Source organism: Gorilla gorilla, chromosome 3 (assembly GCF_029281585.2).
Source record: "Gorilla gorilla gorilla isolate KB3781 chromosome 3, NHGRI_mGorGor1-v2.1_pri, whole genome shotgun sequence".
Classification (NCBI taxonomy): domain Eukaryota; kingdom Metazoa; phylum Chordata; class Mammalia; order Primates; family Hominidae; genus Gorilla; species Gorilla gorilla.
In genome coordinates, this window is record NC_073227.2 from 87,524,989 (window position 1) to 87,547,284 (window position 22,296).

Consider the following 22,296-nt stretch of genomic DNA (forward strand, 5'->3'; position numbering starts at 1 on the left):
TGTACAGAAAATATAAATTTTCACCAAATATATAATATACACAGTACATAAAATATCAAATGTCACCAAATATACACTACATACTGTAAATAAAATATGAAAGTACACCAAATATATATTATATACTGTACATAAAATATCAAATTTCAACAAATATATATTATATACTGTATATAAAATATCAAATTTCACCAAACATATATTTTATACTGTACCTATAATGTCAAATTTCACCAAATATATAGAATATACTGTACATAAAATATCAAATTTCAAGAATAATATCTTATTTATTGTATATAAAATGTCAAATGTCACCAAGTATATACTATATACTGTACATAAAATATGAAAGTACACCAAATATATATTATATACTGTACATTAAATATAAAATTTCAAAAAATATATATTATATATTGTACATAAAATATCAAATTTCACCAAGTATATATTATATACTGTATATAAAATATCAAATTTCATCAAACATATATTATATTCTGTACCTATAATGTCAAATTTCACCAAATATATAGTATATACTGTACATAAAATATCAAATTTCAAGAAACATATCTTATTTATTGTATATAAAATATCAAATGTCACCAAATATACACTATATACTGTACATAAAATATGAAAGTACACCAAATATATATTATATACTGTACATAAAATATCAAATTTCACCAAATATATATTATACACTGTACATAAAATATCAAATGTCACCAAATATATACTATATACTGTACATAAAATATGAAAGTACACCAAATATATATTATATACTGTACATAAAATATAAAATTTCAAAAAATATATATTATATACTGTACATAAAATACCAAATTTCAACAAATATATATTATATACTGTATATAAAATTTCAAATGTCACCAAATATATACTATATACTGTACACAAAATATGAAAGTACACCAAATATATATTATATACTGTACATAAAATATAAAATTTCAAAAATATATATTATATACTGTACATAAAATATCAAATGTCACCAAATATATACTATATACTGTACATAAAATATGAAAGTACACCAAATATATATTATATACGGTATATAAAACATAAAATTTCACCAAATATATATTACATAGTATACATAAAATATCAAATTTTAACAAATATATATTATATACTGTACATAAAATATCAAATGTCACCAAATATATACTATATACTGTACATAAAATATAAAAGTACACCAAATATATCTTATATACTGTACATAAAATATAAAATTTCACCAAATATATAGTATATACTGTACATAAAATATCAAATTTCAAGAAACATATCTTATTTATTGTATATAAAATATCAAATGTCACCAAATATATACTATATACTGTACATAAAATATGAAAGTACACCAAATATATATTATATACTGTACATAAAATATAAAATATCACCAAATATATATTATACACTGTACATAAAATATCAAATGTCACCAAATATATACTATATACTGTACATAAAATATGAAAGTTCACCAAATATATATTATATACTGTACAGAAAATATAAAATTTCACCAAATATATATTATACACAGTACATAAAATATCAAATGTCACCAAATATATACTACATACTGTAAATAAAATATGAAAGTACACCAAATATATATTATATACTGTACATAAAATATCAAATTTCAACAAATATATATTATATACTGTACATAAAATATCAAATTTCACCAAATATATATTATATACTGTATATAAAATATCAAATTTCACCAAACATATATTATATACTGTACCTATAATATCAAATTTCCCCAAACATATAGTATATACTGTACATAAAATATCAAATTTCAAGAATAATATATTATTTATTGTATATAAAATATCAAATGTCACCAAATATATACTATATACTGTACATAAAATATGAAAGTACACCAAATATATATTATATACTGTACATAAAATATAAAATTTCACCAAATATATATTATACACAGTACATAAAATATCAAATGTCACCAAATATATACTATATACTGTACATAAAATATGAAAGTACACCAAATATATCTTATATACTGAACATAAAATAGAAAATTTCAAAAAATATATATTATATACTGTACATAAAATATCAAATTTTAACAAATATATATTTTATACTGTATATAAAATATCAAATGTCACCAAATATATCCTATTTACTGTACATAAAATATGAAAGTACACCAAATATATCTTATATACTGTACATAAAATATAAAATTTCACCAAATATATATTATATACTGTACATAAAATATCAAATTTCACCAAATATATATTCTATACTGTATATAAAATATCAAATTTCACCAAACATATATCATATACTGTACCTATAATGTCAAATTTCACCAAATATATAGTATATACTGTACATAAAATATCAAATTTCAAGAAACATAACTTATTTATTGTATATAAAATATCAAATGTCACCAAATATACACTATATACTGTACATAAAATATGAAAGTACACCAAATATATATTATATACTGTACATAAAATATCAAATTTCACCAAATATATATTATACACTGTACATAAAATATCAAATGTCACCAAATATATACTATATACTGTACATAAAAGATGAAAGTACACCAAATATATATTATATACGGTATATAAAACATAAAATTTCACCAAATATATATTACATAGTATACATAAAATATCAAATTTTAACAAATATATATTATATACTGTACATAAAATATCAAATGTCACCAAATATATACTATATACTGTACATAAAATATAAAAGTACACCAAATATATCTTATATACTGTACATAAAATATAAAATTTCACCAAATATATAGTATATACTGTACATAAAATATCAAATTTCAAGAAACATATCTTATTTATTGTATATAAAATATCAAATGTCACCAAATATATACTATATACTGTACATAAAATATGAAAGTACACCAAATATATATTATATACTGTACATAAAATATAAAATATCACCAAATATATATTATACACTGTACATAAAATATCAAATGTCACCAAATATATACTATATACTGTACATAAAATATGAAAGTTCACCAAATATATATTATATACTGTACAGAAAATATAAAATTTCACCAAATATATATTATACACAGTACATAAAATATCAAATGTCACCAAATATATACTACATACTGTAAATAAAATATGAAAGTACACCAAATATATATTATATACTGTACATAAAATATCAAATTTCAACAAATATATATTATATACTGTACATAAAATATCAAATTTCACCAAATATATATTATATACTGTATATAAAATATCAAATTTCACCAAACATATATTATATACTGTACCTATAATATCAAATTTCCCCAAACATATAGTATATACTGTACATAAAATATCAAATTTCAAGAATAATATATTATTTATTGTATATAAAATATCAAATGTCACCAAATATATACTATATACTCTACATAAAATATGAAAGTACACCAAATATATATTATATACTGTACATAAAATATAAAATTTCACCAAATATATATTATACACTGTACATAAAATATCAAATGTCACCAAATATATACTATATACTGTACATAAAATATGAAAGTACACCAAATATATCTTATATACTGAACATAAAATAGAAAATTTCAAAAAATATATATTATATACTGTACATAAAATATCAAATTTTAACAAATATATATTTTATACTGTATATAAAATATCAAATGTCACCAAATATATCCTATTTACTGTACATAAAATATGAAAGTACACCAAATATATCTTATATACTGTACATAAAATATAAAATTTCACCAAATATATATTATATACTGTACATAAAATATCAAATTTCACCAAATATATATTCTATACTGTATATAAAATATCAAATTTCACCAAACATATATTATATACTGTACCTATAATGTCAAATTTCACCAAATATATAGTATATACTGTACATAAAATATCAAATTTCAAGAAACATATCTTATTTATTGTATATAAAATATCAAATGTCACCAAATATACACTATATACTGTACATAAAATATGAAAGTACACCAAATATATATTATATACTGTACATAAAATATAAAATTTCACCAAATATATATTATACACTGTACATAAAATATCAAATGTCACCAAATATATACTATATACTGTACATAAAATATGAAAGTACACCAAATATATATTATATACTGTACATAAAATATAAAATTTCAAAAAATATATATTATATACTGTACATAAAATAACAAATTTCAACAAATATATATTATATACTGTATATAAAATGTCAAATGTCACCAAATATATACTATATACTGTACACAAAATATAAAAGTACACCAAATATATATTATATACTGTACATAAAATATAAAATTTCAAAAAATATATATTATATACTGTACATAAAATATCAAATGTCACCAAATATATACTATATACTGTACATAAAATATGAAAGTACACCAAATATATATTATATACGGTATATAAAACATAAAATTTCACCAAATATATATTATATAGTATACATAAAATATCAAATTTCAACAAATATATATTATATACTGTACATAAAATATCAAATGTCACCAAATATATACTATATACTGTACATAAAATATGAAAGTACACCAAATATATATTATATACTGTACATAAAATATAAAATTTCAAAAAATATATATTATATACTGTACATAAAATATCAAATTTCACCAAGTATATATTATATACTGTATATGAAATATCAAATTTCACCAAACATATATTATATACTGTACCTATAATGTCAAATTTCAACAAATATATAGTATATACTGTACATAAAATATCAAATTTCAAAAAATATATATTATATACTGTACATAAAATACCAAATTTCAACAAATATATATTATATACTGTATATAAAATGTCAAATGTCACCAAATATATACTATATACTGTACACAAAATATGAAAGTACACCAAATATATATTATATACTGTACATAAAATATAAAATTTCAAAAAATATATATTATATACTGTACATAAAATATCAAATGTCACCAAATATACACTATATACTGTGCATAAAATATTAAAGTACACCAAATATATATTATATACTGTACATAAAATATCAAATTTCACCAAATATATATTATACACTGTACATAAAATATCAAATGTCACCAAATATATACTATATACTGTACATAAAATATGAAAGTACACCAAATATATATTATATACTGTACATAAAATATAAAATTTCAAAAAATATATATTATATACTGTACATAAAATATCAAATTTCAACAAATAAATATTATATACTGTATATAAAATGTCAAATGTCACCAAATATATACTATATACTGTACACAAAATATGAAAGTACACCAAATATATATTATATTCTGTATATAAAATATAAAATTTCAAAAAATATATAATATATACTGTACATAAAATATCAAATGTCACCAAATATATACTATATGCTGTACATAAAATATGAAAGTACACCAAATATATATTATATACGGTATATAAAATATAAAATTACACCAAATATATATTAAACACTGTACATAAAATATCAAATGTCACCAAATCTATACTATATAATGCACATAAAATATGAAAGTACACCAAATATATATTTTATACTGTACATAAAATATCAAATTTCAACAAATATATATTATATACTGTAAATAAAATATCAAATTTCAAAAAATATAAATTATATACTGTATATAAAATATCAAATTTCACCAAATATATATTATATACTGTACCTATAATATCAAATTTCACCAAACATATAGTATATACTGTTCATAAAATATCAAATTTCAAGAATAATATCTTATTTATTGTATATAAAATATCAAATGTCACCAAATATATTCTATATACTGTACATTAAATATGAAAGTACACCACATATATATTATATACTGTACATAAAATATAAAATTTCACCAAATATATATTATACACTGTACATAAAATATCAAATGTCACCAAATATATACTATATACTGTACATAAAATATGAAAGTACACCAAATATATCTTATATACTGTACATAAAATATCAAATTTCAAAAAATATATATTATATACTGTACATAAAATATCAAATTTTAACAAATATATATTTTATACTGTATATAAAACATCAAATGTCACCAAATATATAGTATATACTGTAAATAAAATATGAAAGTACACCAAATATATATTATATACTGTACATAAAATATAAAATTTCACCAAATATATAGTATATACTGTACATAAAATATCAAATTTCAAGAAACATATCTTATTTATTGTATATAAAATATCAAATGTCACCAAATATATACTATATACTGTACATAAAATATGAAAGTACACCAAATATATATTATATACTGTACATAAAATATAAAATTTCAACAAATATATATTATACACTGTACATAAAATATCAAATGTCACCAAATATATACTATATACTGTACATAAAATATGAAAGTCCACCAAATATATATTATATACTGTACATAAAATATAAAATTTCAAAAAATATATATTATATACTGTACATAAAATATCAAATTTCACCAAGTATATATTATATACTGTATATAAAATATCAAATTTCACCAAACATATATTATATACTGTACCTATAATGTCAAATTTCACCAAATATATAGTATATACTGTACATAAAATATCAAATTTCAAAAAATATATATTATATACTGTACATAAAATACCAAATTTCAACAAATATATATTATATACTGTATATAAAATGTCAAATGTCACCAAATATATACTATATACTGTACACAAAATATGAAAGTACACCAAATATATATTATATACTGTACATAAAATATAAAATTTCAAAAAATATATATTATATACTGTACATAAAATATCAAATATCACCAAATATATACTATATACTGTACATAAAATATGAAAGTACACCACATATATATTATATACGGTATATAAAACATAAAATTTCACCAAATATATATTATATAGTATACATAAAATATCAAATTTCAACAAATATATATTATATACTGTACATAAAATATCAAATGTCACCAAATATATACTATATACTGTACATAAAATATGAAAGTACACCAAATATATCTTATATACTGTACATAAAATATAAAATTTCACCAAATATATAGTATATACTGTACATAAAATATCAAATTTCAAGAAACATATCTTATTTATTGTATATAAAATATCAAATGTCACCAAATATATACTATATACTGTACATAAAATATGAAAGTACACCAAATATATATTATATACTGTACATAAAATATAAAATTTCACAAAATATATATTATACACTGTACATCAAACATCAAATGTCACCAAATATATACTATATACTGTACATAAAATATGAAAGTTCACCAAATATATATTATATACTGTACAGAAAATATAAAATTTCACCAAATATATAATATACACAGTACATAAAATATCAAATGTCACCAAATATACACTACATACTGTAAATAAAATATGAAAGTACACCAAATATATATTATATACTGTACATAAAATATCAAATTTCAACAAATATATATTATACTGTACATAAAATATCAAATTTCACCAAATATATATTATATACTGTATATAAAATATCAAATTTCACCAAATATATATTATATACTGTACCTATAATATCAAATTTCACCAAACATATAGTATATACTGTACATAAAATATCAAATTTCAAGAATAATATCTTATTTATTGTATATAAAATGTCAAATGTCACCAAATATATACTATATACTGTACACAAAATATGAAAGTACACCAAATATATATTATATACTGTACATAAAATATAAAATTTCAAAAAATATATATTATATACTGTACATAAAATATCAAATGTCACCAAATATACACTATATACTGTGCATAAAATATTAAAGTACACCAAATATATATTATATACTGTACATAAAATATCAAATTTCACCAAATATATATTATACACTGTACATAAAATATCAAATGTCACCAAATATATACTATATACTGTACACAAAATATGAAAGTACACCAAATATATATTATATACTGTACATAAAATATAAAATTTCAAAAAATATATATTATATACTGTACATAAAATATCAAATATCACCAAATATATACTATATACTGTACATAAAATATGAAAGTACACCACATATATATTATATACGGTATATAAAACATAAAATTTCACCAAATATATATTATATAGTATACATAAAATATCAAATTTCAACAAATATATATTATATACTGTACATAAAATATCAAATGTCACCAAATATATACTATATACTGTACATAAAATATGAAAGTACACCAAATATATCTTATATACTGTACATAAAATATAAAATTTCACCAAATATATAGTATATACTGTACATAAAATATCAAATTTCAAGAAACATATCTTATTTATTGCATATAAAATATCAAATGTCACCAAATATATACTATATACTGTACATAAAATATGAAAGTACACCAAATATATATTATATACTGTACATAAAATATAAAATTTCAAAAAATATATATTATATACTGTACATAAAATATCAAATTTCACCAAGTATATATTATATACTGTATATAAAATATCAAATTTCATCAAACATATATTATATTCTGTACCTATAATGTCAAATTTCACCAAATATATAGTATATACTGTACACAAAATATCAAATTTCAAGAAACATATCTTATTTATTGTATATAAAATATCAAATGTCACCAAATATACACTATATACTGTACATAAAATATGAAAGTACACCAAATATATTTTATATACTGTACATAAAATATCAAATTTCACCAAATATATATTATACACTGTACATAAAATATCAAATGTCACCAAATATATACTATATACTGTACATAAAATATGAAAGTACACCAAATATATATTATATACTGTACATAAAATATCAAATTTAACAAATATATATTATATACTGTATATAAAACATCAAATGTCACCAAATATATAGTATATACTGTAAATAAAATATGAAAGTACACCAAATATATATTATATACTGTACATAAAATATAAAATTTCACCAAATATATAGTATATACTGTACATAAAATATCAAATTTCAAGAAACATATCTTATTTATTGTATATAAAATATCAAATGTCACCAAATATATACTATATACTGTACATAAAATATGAAAGTACACCAAATATATATTATATACTGTACATAAAATATAAAATTTCAACAAATATATATTATACACTGTACATAAAATATCAAATGTCACCAAATATATACTATATACTGTACATAAAATATGAAAGTCCACCAAATATATATTATATACTGTACATAAAATATAAAATTTCAAAAAATATATATTATACACTGTACATAAAATATCAAATTTCACCAAGTATATATTATATACTGTATATAAAATATCAAATTTCACCAAACATATATTATATACTGTACCTATAATGTCAAATTTCACCAAATATATAGTATATACTGTACATAAAATATGAAATTTCAAAAAATATATATTATATACTGTACATAAAATACCAAATTTCAACAAATATATATTATATACTGTATATAAAATGTCAAATGTCACCAAATATATACTATATACTGTACACAAAATATGAAAGTACACCAAATATATATTATATACTGTACATAAAATATAAAATTTCAAAAAATATATATTATATACTGTACATAAAATATCAAATATCACCAAATATATACTATATACTGTACATAAAATATGAAAGTACACCACATATATATTATATACGGTATATAAAACATAAAATTTCACCAAATATATATTATATAGTATACATAAAATATCAAATTTCAACAAATATATATTATATACTGTACATAAAATATCAAATGTCACCAAATATATACTATATACTGTACATAAAATATGAAAGTACACCAAATATATCTTATATACTGTACATAAAATATAAAATTTCACCAAATATATAGTATATACTGTACATAAAATATCAAATTTCAAGAAACATATCTTATTTATTGTATATAAAATATCAAATGTCACCAAATATATACTATATACTGTACATAAAATATGAAAGTACACCAAATATATATTATATACTGTACATAAAATATAAAATTTCACCAAATATATATTATACACTGTACATAAAACATCAAATGTCACCAAATATATACTATATACTGTACATAAAATATGAAAGTTCACCAAATATATATTATATACTGTACAGAAAATATAAAATTTCACCAAATATATAATATACACAGTACATAAAATATCAAATGTCACCAAATATACACTACATACTGTAAATAAAATATGAAAGTACACCAAATATATATTATATACTGTACATAAAATATCAAATTTCAACAAATATATATTATACTGTACATAAAATATCAAATTTCACCAAATATATATTATATACTGTATATAAAATATCAAATTTCACCAAATATATATTATATACTGTACCTATAATATCAAATTTCACCAAACATATAGTATATACTGTACATAAAATATCAAATTTCAAGAATAATATCTTATTTATTGTATATAAAATATCAAATGTCACCAAATATATACTATATACTGTACATAAAATATGAAAGTACACCAAATATATATTATATACTGTACATAAAATATAAAATTTCAAAAAATATATATTATATACTGTACATAAAATATCAAATTTCACCAAGTATATATTATATACTGTATATAAAATATCAAATTTCATCAAACATATATTATATTCTGTACATATAATGTCAAATTTCACCAAATATATAGTATATACTGTACACAAAATATCAAATTTCAAGAAACATATCTTATTTATTGTATATAAAATATCAAATGTCACCAAATATACACTATATACTGTACATAAAATATGAAAGTACACCAAATATATTTTATATACTGTACATAAAATATCAAATTTCACCAAATATATATTATACACTGTACATAAAATATCAAATGTCACCAAATATATACTATATACTGTACATAAAATATGAAAGTACACCAAATATATATTATATACTGTACATAAAATGTCAAATTTAACAAATATATATTATATACTGTATATAAAACATCAAATGTCACCAAATATATAGTATATACTGTAAATAAAATATGAAAGTACACCAAATATATATTATATACTGTACATAAAATATAAAATTTCACCAAATATATAGTATATACTGTACATAAAATATCAAATTTCAAGAAACATATCTTATTTATTGTATATAAAATATCAAATGTCACCAAATATATACTATATACTGTACATAAAATATGAAAGTACACCAAATATATATTATATACTGTACATAAAATATAAAATTTCAACAAATATATATTATACACTCTACATAAAATATCAAATGTCACCAAATATATAATATATACTGTACATAAAATATGAAAGTCCACCAAATATATATTATATACTGTACATAAAATATAAAATTTCAAAAAATACATATTATATACTGTACATAAAATATCAAATTTCACCAAGTATATATTATATACTGTATATAAAATATCAAATTTCACCAAACATATATTATATACTGTACATATAATGTCAAATTTCACCAAATATATAGTATATACTGTACATAAAATATCAAATTTCAAAAAATAAATATTATATACTGTACATAAAATACCAAATTTCAACAAATATATATTATATACTGTATATAAAATGTCAAATGTCACCAAATATATACTATATACTGTACACAAAATATGAAAGTACACCAAATATATATTATATACTGTACATAAAATATAAAATTTCAAAAAATATATATTATATACTGTACATAAAATATCAAATATCACCAAATATATACTATATACTGTACATAAAATATGAAAGTACACCAAATATATATTATATACGGTATATAAAACATAAAATTTCACCAAATATATATTATATAGTATACATAAAATATCAAATTTCAACAAATATATATTATATACTGTACATAAAATATCAAATGTCACCAAATATATACTATATACTGTACATAAAATATGAAAGTACACCAAATATATCTTATATACTGTACATAAAATATAAAATTTCACCAAATATATAGTATATACTGTACATAAAATATCAAATTTCAAGAAACATATCTTATTTATTGTATATAAAATATCAAATGTCACCAAATATATACTATATACTGTACATAAAATATGAAAGTACACCAAATATATATTATATACTGTACATAAAATATAAAATATCACCAAATATATATTATACACTGTACATAAAATATCAAATGTCACCAAATATATACTATATACTGTACATAAAATATGAAAGTTCACCAAATATATATTATATACTGTACAGAAAATATAAATTTTCACCAAATATATAATATACACAGTACATAAAATATCAAATGTCACCAAATATACACTACATACTGTAAATAAAATATGAAAGTACACCAAATATATATTATATAGTGTACATAAAATATCAAATTTCAACAAATATATATTATACTGTACATAAAATATCAAATTTCACCAAATATATATTATATACTGTATATAAAATATCAAATTTCACCAAATATATATTATATACTGTACCTATAATATCAAATTTCACCACACATATAGTATTTTCCTTACATAAAATATCAAATTTCAAGAATAATATCTTATTTATTGTATATAAAATTTCAAATGTCACCAAATATATACTATATACTGTACATAAAATATGAAAGTACACCAAATATATATTATATACTGTACATAAAATATAAAATTTCAAATAATATATATTATATACTGTACATAAAATATCAAATTTCACCAAGTATATATTATATACTGTATATAAAATATCAAAATTCATCAAACATATATTATATTCTGTACCTATAATGTCAAATTTCACCAAATATATAGTATATACTGTACACAAAATATCAAATTTCAAGAAACATATCTTATTTATTGTATATAAAATATCAAATGTCACCAAATATACACTATATACTGTACATAAAATATGAAAGTACACCAAATATATATTATATACTGTACATAAAATATCAAATTTCACCAAATATATATTATACACTGTACATAAAATATCAAATGTCACCAAATATATACTATATACTGTAAATAAAATATGAAAGTACACCAAATATATATTATATACTGTACATAAAATATAAAATTTCAAAAAATATATATTATATACTGTACATAAAATACCAAATTTCAACAAATATATATTATATACTGTATATAAAATTTCAAATGTCACCAAATATATACTATATACTGTACACAAAATATGAAAGTACACCAAATATATATTATATACTGTACATAAAATATAAAATTTCAAAAAATATATATTATATACTGTACATAAAATATCAAATGTCACCAAATATATACTATATACTGTACATAAAATATGAAAGTACACCAAATATATATTATATACGGTATATAAAACATAAAATTTCACCAAATATATATTACATAGTATACATAAAATATCAAATTTCAACAAATATATATTATATACTGTACATAAAATATCAAATGTCACCAAATATATACTATATACTGTACATAAAATATGAAAGTACACCAAATATATCTTATATACTGTACATAAAATATAAAATTTCACCAAATATATAGTATATACTGTACATAAAATATCAAATTTCAAGAAACATATCTTATTTATTGTATATAAAATATCAAATGTCACCAAATATATACTATATACTGTACATAAAATATGAAAGTACACCAAATATATATTATATACTGTACATAAAATATAAAATATCACCAAATATATATTATACACTGTACATAAAATATCAAATGTCACCAAATATATACTATATACTGTACATAAATTATGAAAGTTCACCAAATATATATTATATACTGTACAGAAAATATAAAATTTCACCAAATATATATTATACACAGTACATAAAATATCAAATGTCACCAAATATATACTACATACTGTAAATAAAATATGAAAGTACACCAAATATATATTATATACTGTACATAAAATATCAAATTTCAACAAATATATATTATATACTGTACATAAAATATCAAATTTCACCAAATATATATTATATACTGTATATAAAATATCAAATTTCACCAAACATATATTATATACTGTACCTATAATATCAAATTTCCCCAAACATATAGTATATACTGTACATAAAATATCAAATTTCAAGAATAATATATTATTTATTGTATATAAAATATCAAATGTCACCAAATATATACTATATACTGTACATAAAATATGAAAGTACACCAAATATATATTATATACTGTACATAAAATATAAAATTTCACCAAATATATATTATACACTGTACATAAAATATCAAATGTCACCAAATATATACTATATACTGTACATAAAATATGAAAGTACACCAAATATATCTTATATAGTGAACATAAAATAGAAAATTTCAAAAAATATATATTATATACTGTACATAAAATATCAAATTTTAACATATATATATTTTATACTGTATATAAAATATCAAATGTCACCAAGTATATCCTATTTACTGTACATAAAATATGAAAGTACACCAAATATATCTTATATACTGTACATAAAATATAAAATTTCACCAAATATATATTATATACTGTACATAAAATATCAAATTTCACCAAATATATATTCTATACTGTATATAAAATATCAAATTTCACCAAACATATATTATATACTGTACCTATAATGTCAAATTTCACCAAATATATAGTATATACTGTACATAAAATATCAAATTTCAAGAAACATATCTTATTTATTGTATATAAAATATCAAATGTCACCAAATATACACTATATACTGTACATAAAATATGAAAGTACACCAAATATATATTATATACTGTACATAAAATATCAAATTTCACCAAATATATATTATACACTGTACATAAAATATCAAATGTCACCAAATATATACTATATACTGTACATAAAATATGAAAGTACACCAAATATATATTATATACTGTACATAAAATATAAAATTTCAAAAAATATATATTATATACTGTACATAAAATACCAAATTTCAACAAATATATATTATATACTGTATATAAAATGTCAAATGTCACCAAATATATACTATATACTGTACACAAAATATAAAAGTACACCAAATATATATTATATAATGTACATAAAATATAAAATTTCAAAAAATATATATTATATACTGTACATAAAATATCAAATGTCACCAAATATATACTATATACTGTACATAAAATATGAAAGTACACCAAATATATATTATATACGGTATATAAAACATAAAATTTCACCAAATATATATTATATAGTATACATAAAATATCAAATTTCAACAAATATATATTATATACTGTACATAAAATATCAAATGTCACCAAATATATACTATATACTGTACATAAAATATGAAAGTACACCAAATATATATTATATACTGTACATAAAATATAAAATTTCAAAAAATATATATTATATACTGTACATAAAATATCAAATTTCAACAAATAAATATTATATACTGTATATAAAATGTCAAATGTCACCAAATATATACTATATACTGTACACAAAATATGAAAGTACACCAAATATATATTATATTCTGTATATAAAATATAAAATTTCAAAAAATATATAATATATACTGTACATAAAATATCAAATGTCACCAAATATATACTATATGCTGTACATAAAATATGAAAGTACACCAAATATATATTATATACGGTATATAAAATATAAAATTACACCAAATATATATTAAACACTGTACATAAAATATCAAATGTCACCAAATCTATACTATATACTGCACATAAAATATGAAAGTACACCAAATATATATTTTATACTGTACATAAAATATCAAATTTCAACAAATATATATTATATACTGTAAATAAAATATCAAATTTCAAAAAATATAAATTATATACTGTATATAAAATATCAAATTTCACCAAATATATATTATATACTGTACCTATAATATCAAATTTCACCAAATATATAGTATATACTGTTCATAAAATATCAAATTTCAAGAATAATATCTTATTTATTGTATATAAAATATCAAATGTCACCAAATATATTCTATATACTGTACATAAAATATGAAAGTACACCACATATATATTATATACTGTACATAAAATATAAAATTTCACCAAATATATATTATACACTGTACATAAAATATCAAATGTCACCAAATATATACTATATACTGTACATAAAATATGAAAGTACACCAAATATATCTTATATACTGTACATAAAATATCAAATTTCAAAAAATATATATTATATACTGTACATAAAATATCAAATTTTAACAAATATATATTATATACTGTATATAAAACATCAAATGTCACCAAATATATAGTATATACTGTAAATAAAATATGAAAGTACACCAAATATATATTATATACTGTACATAAAATATAAAATTTCACCAAATATATAGTATATACTGTAAATAAAATATCAAATTTCAAGAAACATATCTTATTTATTGTATATAAAATATCAAATGTCACCAAATATATACTATATACTGTACATAAAATATGAAAGTACACCAAATATATATTATATACTGTACATAAAATATAAAATTTCAACAAATATATATTATACACTGTACATAAAATATCAAATGTCACCAAATATATACTATATACTGTACATAAAATATGAAAGTCCACCAAATATATATTATATACTGTATATAAAATATAAAATTTCAAAAAATATATATTATATACTGTACATAAAATATGAAATTTCACCAAGTATATATTATATACTGTATATAAAATATCAAATTTCACCAAACATATATTATATACTGTACCTATAATGTCAAATTTCACCAAATATATAGTATATACTGTACATAAAATATCAAATTTCAAAAAATATATATTATATACTGTACATAAAATACCAAATTTCAACAAATATATATTATATACTGTATATAAAATGTCAAATGTCACCAAATATATACTATATACTGTACACAAAATATGAAAGTACACCAAATATATATTATATACTGTACATAAAATATAAAATTTCAAAAAATATATATTATATAGTGTACATAAAATATCAAATATCACCAAATATATACTATATACTGTACATAAAATATGAAAGTACACCACATATATATTATATACGGTATATAAAACATAAAATTTCACCAAATATATATTATATAGTATACATAAAATATCAAATTTCAACAAATATATATTATATACTGTACATAAAATATCAAATGTCACCAAATATATACTATATACTGTACATAAAATATGAAAGTACACCAAATATATCTTATATACTGTACATAAAATATAAAATTTCACCAAATATATAGTATATACTGTACATAAAATATCAAATTTCAAGAAACATATCTTATTTATTGTATATAAAATATCAAATGTCACCAAATATATACTATATACTGTACATAAAATATGAAAGTACACCAAATATATATTATATACTGTACATAAAATATAAAGTTTCACCAAATATATATTATACACTGTACATAAAACATCAAATGTCACCAAATATATACTATATACTGTACATAAAATATGAAAGTTCACCAAATATATATTATATACTGTACAGAAAATATAAAATTTCACCAAATATATAATATACACAGTACATAAAATATCAAATGTCACCAAATATACACTACATACTGTAAATAAAATATGAAAGTACACCAAATATATATTATATACTGTACATAAAATATCAAATTTCAACAAATATATATTATACTGTACATAAAATATAAAATTTCACCAAATATATATTATATACTGTATATAAAATATCAAATTTCACCAAATATATATTATATACTCTACCTATAATATCAAATTTCACCAAACATATAGTATATACTGTACATAAAATATCAAATTTCAAGAATAATATCTTATTTATTGTATATAAAATATCAAATGTCACCAAATATATACTATATACTGTACATAAAATATGAAAGTACACCAAATATATATTATATACTGTACATAAAATATAAAATTTCAAAAAATATATATTATATACTGTACATAAAATATCAAATTTCACCAAGTATATATTATATACTGTATATAAAATATCAAATTTCATCAAACATATATTATATTCTGTACCTATAATGTCAAATTTCACCAAATATATAGTATATACTGTACACAAAATATCAAATTTCAAGAAACATATCTTATTTATTGTATATAAAATATCAAATGTCACCAAATATACACTATATACTGTACATAAAATATGAAAGTACACCAAATATATTTTATATACTGTACATAAAATATCAAATTTCACCAAATATATATTATACACTGTACATAAAATATCAAATGTCACCAAATATATACTATATACTGTACATAAAATATGAAAGTACACCAAATATATATTATATACTGTACATAAAATATAAAATTTCAAAAAATATATATTATATACTGTACATAAAATACCAAATTTCAACAAATATATATTATATACTGTATATAAAATTTCAAATGTCACCAAATATATACTATATACTGTACACAAAATATGAAAGTACACCAAATATATATTATATACTGTACATAAAATATAAAATTTCAAAAAATATATATTATATACTGTACATAAAATATCAAATGTCACCAAATATATACTATATACTGTACATAAAATATGAAAGTACACCAAATATATATTATATACGGTATATAAAACATAAAATTTCACCAAATATATATTATATAGTATACATAAAATATCAAATTTCAACAAATATATATTATATACTGTACATAAAATATCAAATGTCACCAAATATATACTATATACTGTACATAAAATATAAAAGTACACCAAATATATCTCTTATACTGTACATAAAATATAAAATTTCACAAAATATATAGTATATACTGTACATAAAATATCAAATTTCAAGAAACATATCTTATTTATTGTATATAAAATATCAAATGTCACCAAATATATACTATATACTGTACATAAAATATGAAAGTACACCAAATATATATTATATACTGTAAATAAAATATAAAATATCACCAAATATATATTATACACTGTACATAAAATATCAAATGTCACCAAATATATACTATATACTGTACATAAAATATGAAAGTTCACCAAATATATATTATATACTGTACAGAAAATATAAAATTTCACCAAATATATATTATACACAGTACATAAAATATCAAATGTCACCAAATATATACTACATACTGTAAATAAAATATGAAAGTACACCAAATATATATTATATACTGTACATAAAATATCAAATTTCAACAAATATATATTATACTGTACATAAAATATCAAATTTCACCAAATATATATTATATACTGTATATAAAATATCAAATTTCACCAAACATATATTATATACTGTACCTATAATATCAAATTTCACCAAACATATAGTATATACTGTACATAAAATATCAAATTTCAAGAATAATATATTATTTATTGTATATAAAATATCAAATGTCACCAAATATATACTATATACTGTACATAAAATATGAAAGTACACCAAATATATATTATATACTGTACATAAAATATAAAATTTCACCAAATATATATTATACACTGTACATAAAATATCAAATGTCACCAAATATATACTATATACTGTACATAAAATATGAAAGTACACCAAATATATCTTATATACTGAACATAAAATAGAAAATTTCAAAAAATATATATTATATACTGTACATAAAATATCAAATTTTAACAAATATATATTTTATACTGTATATAAAATATCAAATGTCACCAAATATATCCTATTTACTGTACATAAAATATGAAAGTACACCAAATATATCTTATATACTGTACATAAAATATAAAATTTCACCAAATATATATTATATACTGTACATAAAATATCAAATTTCACCAAATATATATTCTATACTGTATATAAAATATCAAATTTCACCAAACATATATTATATACTGTACCTATAATGTCAAATTTCACCAAATATATATCATATACAGTACATAAAATATCAAATTTCAAGAAACATATCTTATTTATTGTATATAAAATATCAAATGTCACCAAATATACACTATATACTGTACATAAAATATGAAAGTACACCAAATATATATTATATACTGTACATAAAATATAAAATTTCACCAAATATATATTTTACACTGTACATAAAATATCAAATGTCACCAAATATATACTATGTACTGTACATAAAATATGAAAGTACACCAAATATATATTATATACTGTACATAAAATATAAAATTTCAAAAAATATATATTATATACTGTACATAAAATATCAAATTTCAACAAATATATATTATATACTGTATATAAAATGTCAAATGTCACCAAATATTTACTATATACTGTACACAAAATATGAAAGTACACCAAATATATATTATATACTGTACATAAAATATAAAATTTCAAAAAATATATATTATATACTGTACATAAAATATCAAATGTCACCAAATATATACTATATACTGTACATAAAATATGAAAGTACACCAAATATATATTATATACTGTACATAAAATATAAAATTTCACCAAATATATATTATACACTGTACATAAAATATCAAATGTCACCAAATATATACTATATACTGTAAATAAAATATGAAAGTACACCAAATATATATTATATACTGTACATAAAATATCAAATTTCAACAAATATATATTATATACTGTACATAAAATATCAAATTTCACCAAATATATATTATATACTGTATATAAAATATCAAATTTCACCAAATATATATTATACACTGTACCTATAATATCAAATTTCATCAAACATATAGTATATACTGTACATAAAATATCAAATTTCAAGAATAATATCTTATTTATTATATATAAAATATCAAATGTCACCAAATATATACTATATACTGTACATAAAATATGAAAGTACACCACATATATATTATATACTGTACATAAAATATAAAATTTCACCAAATATATATTATACACTGTACATAAAATATCAAATGTCACCAAATATATACTATATACTGTACATAAAATATGAAAGTACACCAAATATATATTATATACTGTACATAAAATATAAAATTTCAAAAAATATATATTATATACTGTACATAAAATATCAAATTTTAACGAATATATATTATATACTGTATATAAAACATCAAATGTCACCAAATATATACTATATACTGTAAATAAAATATGAAAGTACACCAAATATACATTATATACTGTACATAAAATATAAAATTTCACCAAATATATAGTATATACTGTACATAAAATATCAAATTTCAAGAAACATATCTTATTTATTGTATATAAAATATCAAATGTCACCAAATATATACTATATACTGTACATAAAATATGAAAGTACACCAAATATATATTATATACTGTACATAAAATATAAAATTTCAACAAATATATATTATACACTGTACATAAAATATCAAATGTCACCAAATATATACTATATACTGTACATAAAATATGAAAGTCCACCAAATATATATTATATACTGTACATAAAATATAAAATTTCAAAAAATATATATTATATAATGTACATAAAATATCAAATTTCACCAGGTATATATTATATACTGTATATAAAATATCAAATTTCACCAAACATATATTATATACTGTACCTATAATGTCAAATTTCACCAAATATATAGTATATACTGTGCATAAAATATCAAATTTCAAGAAACATATCTTATTTATTGTATAT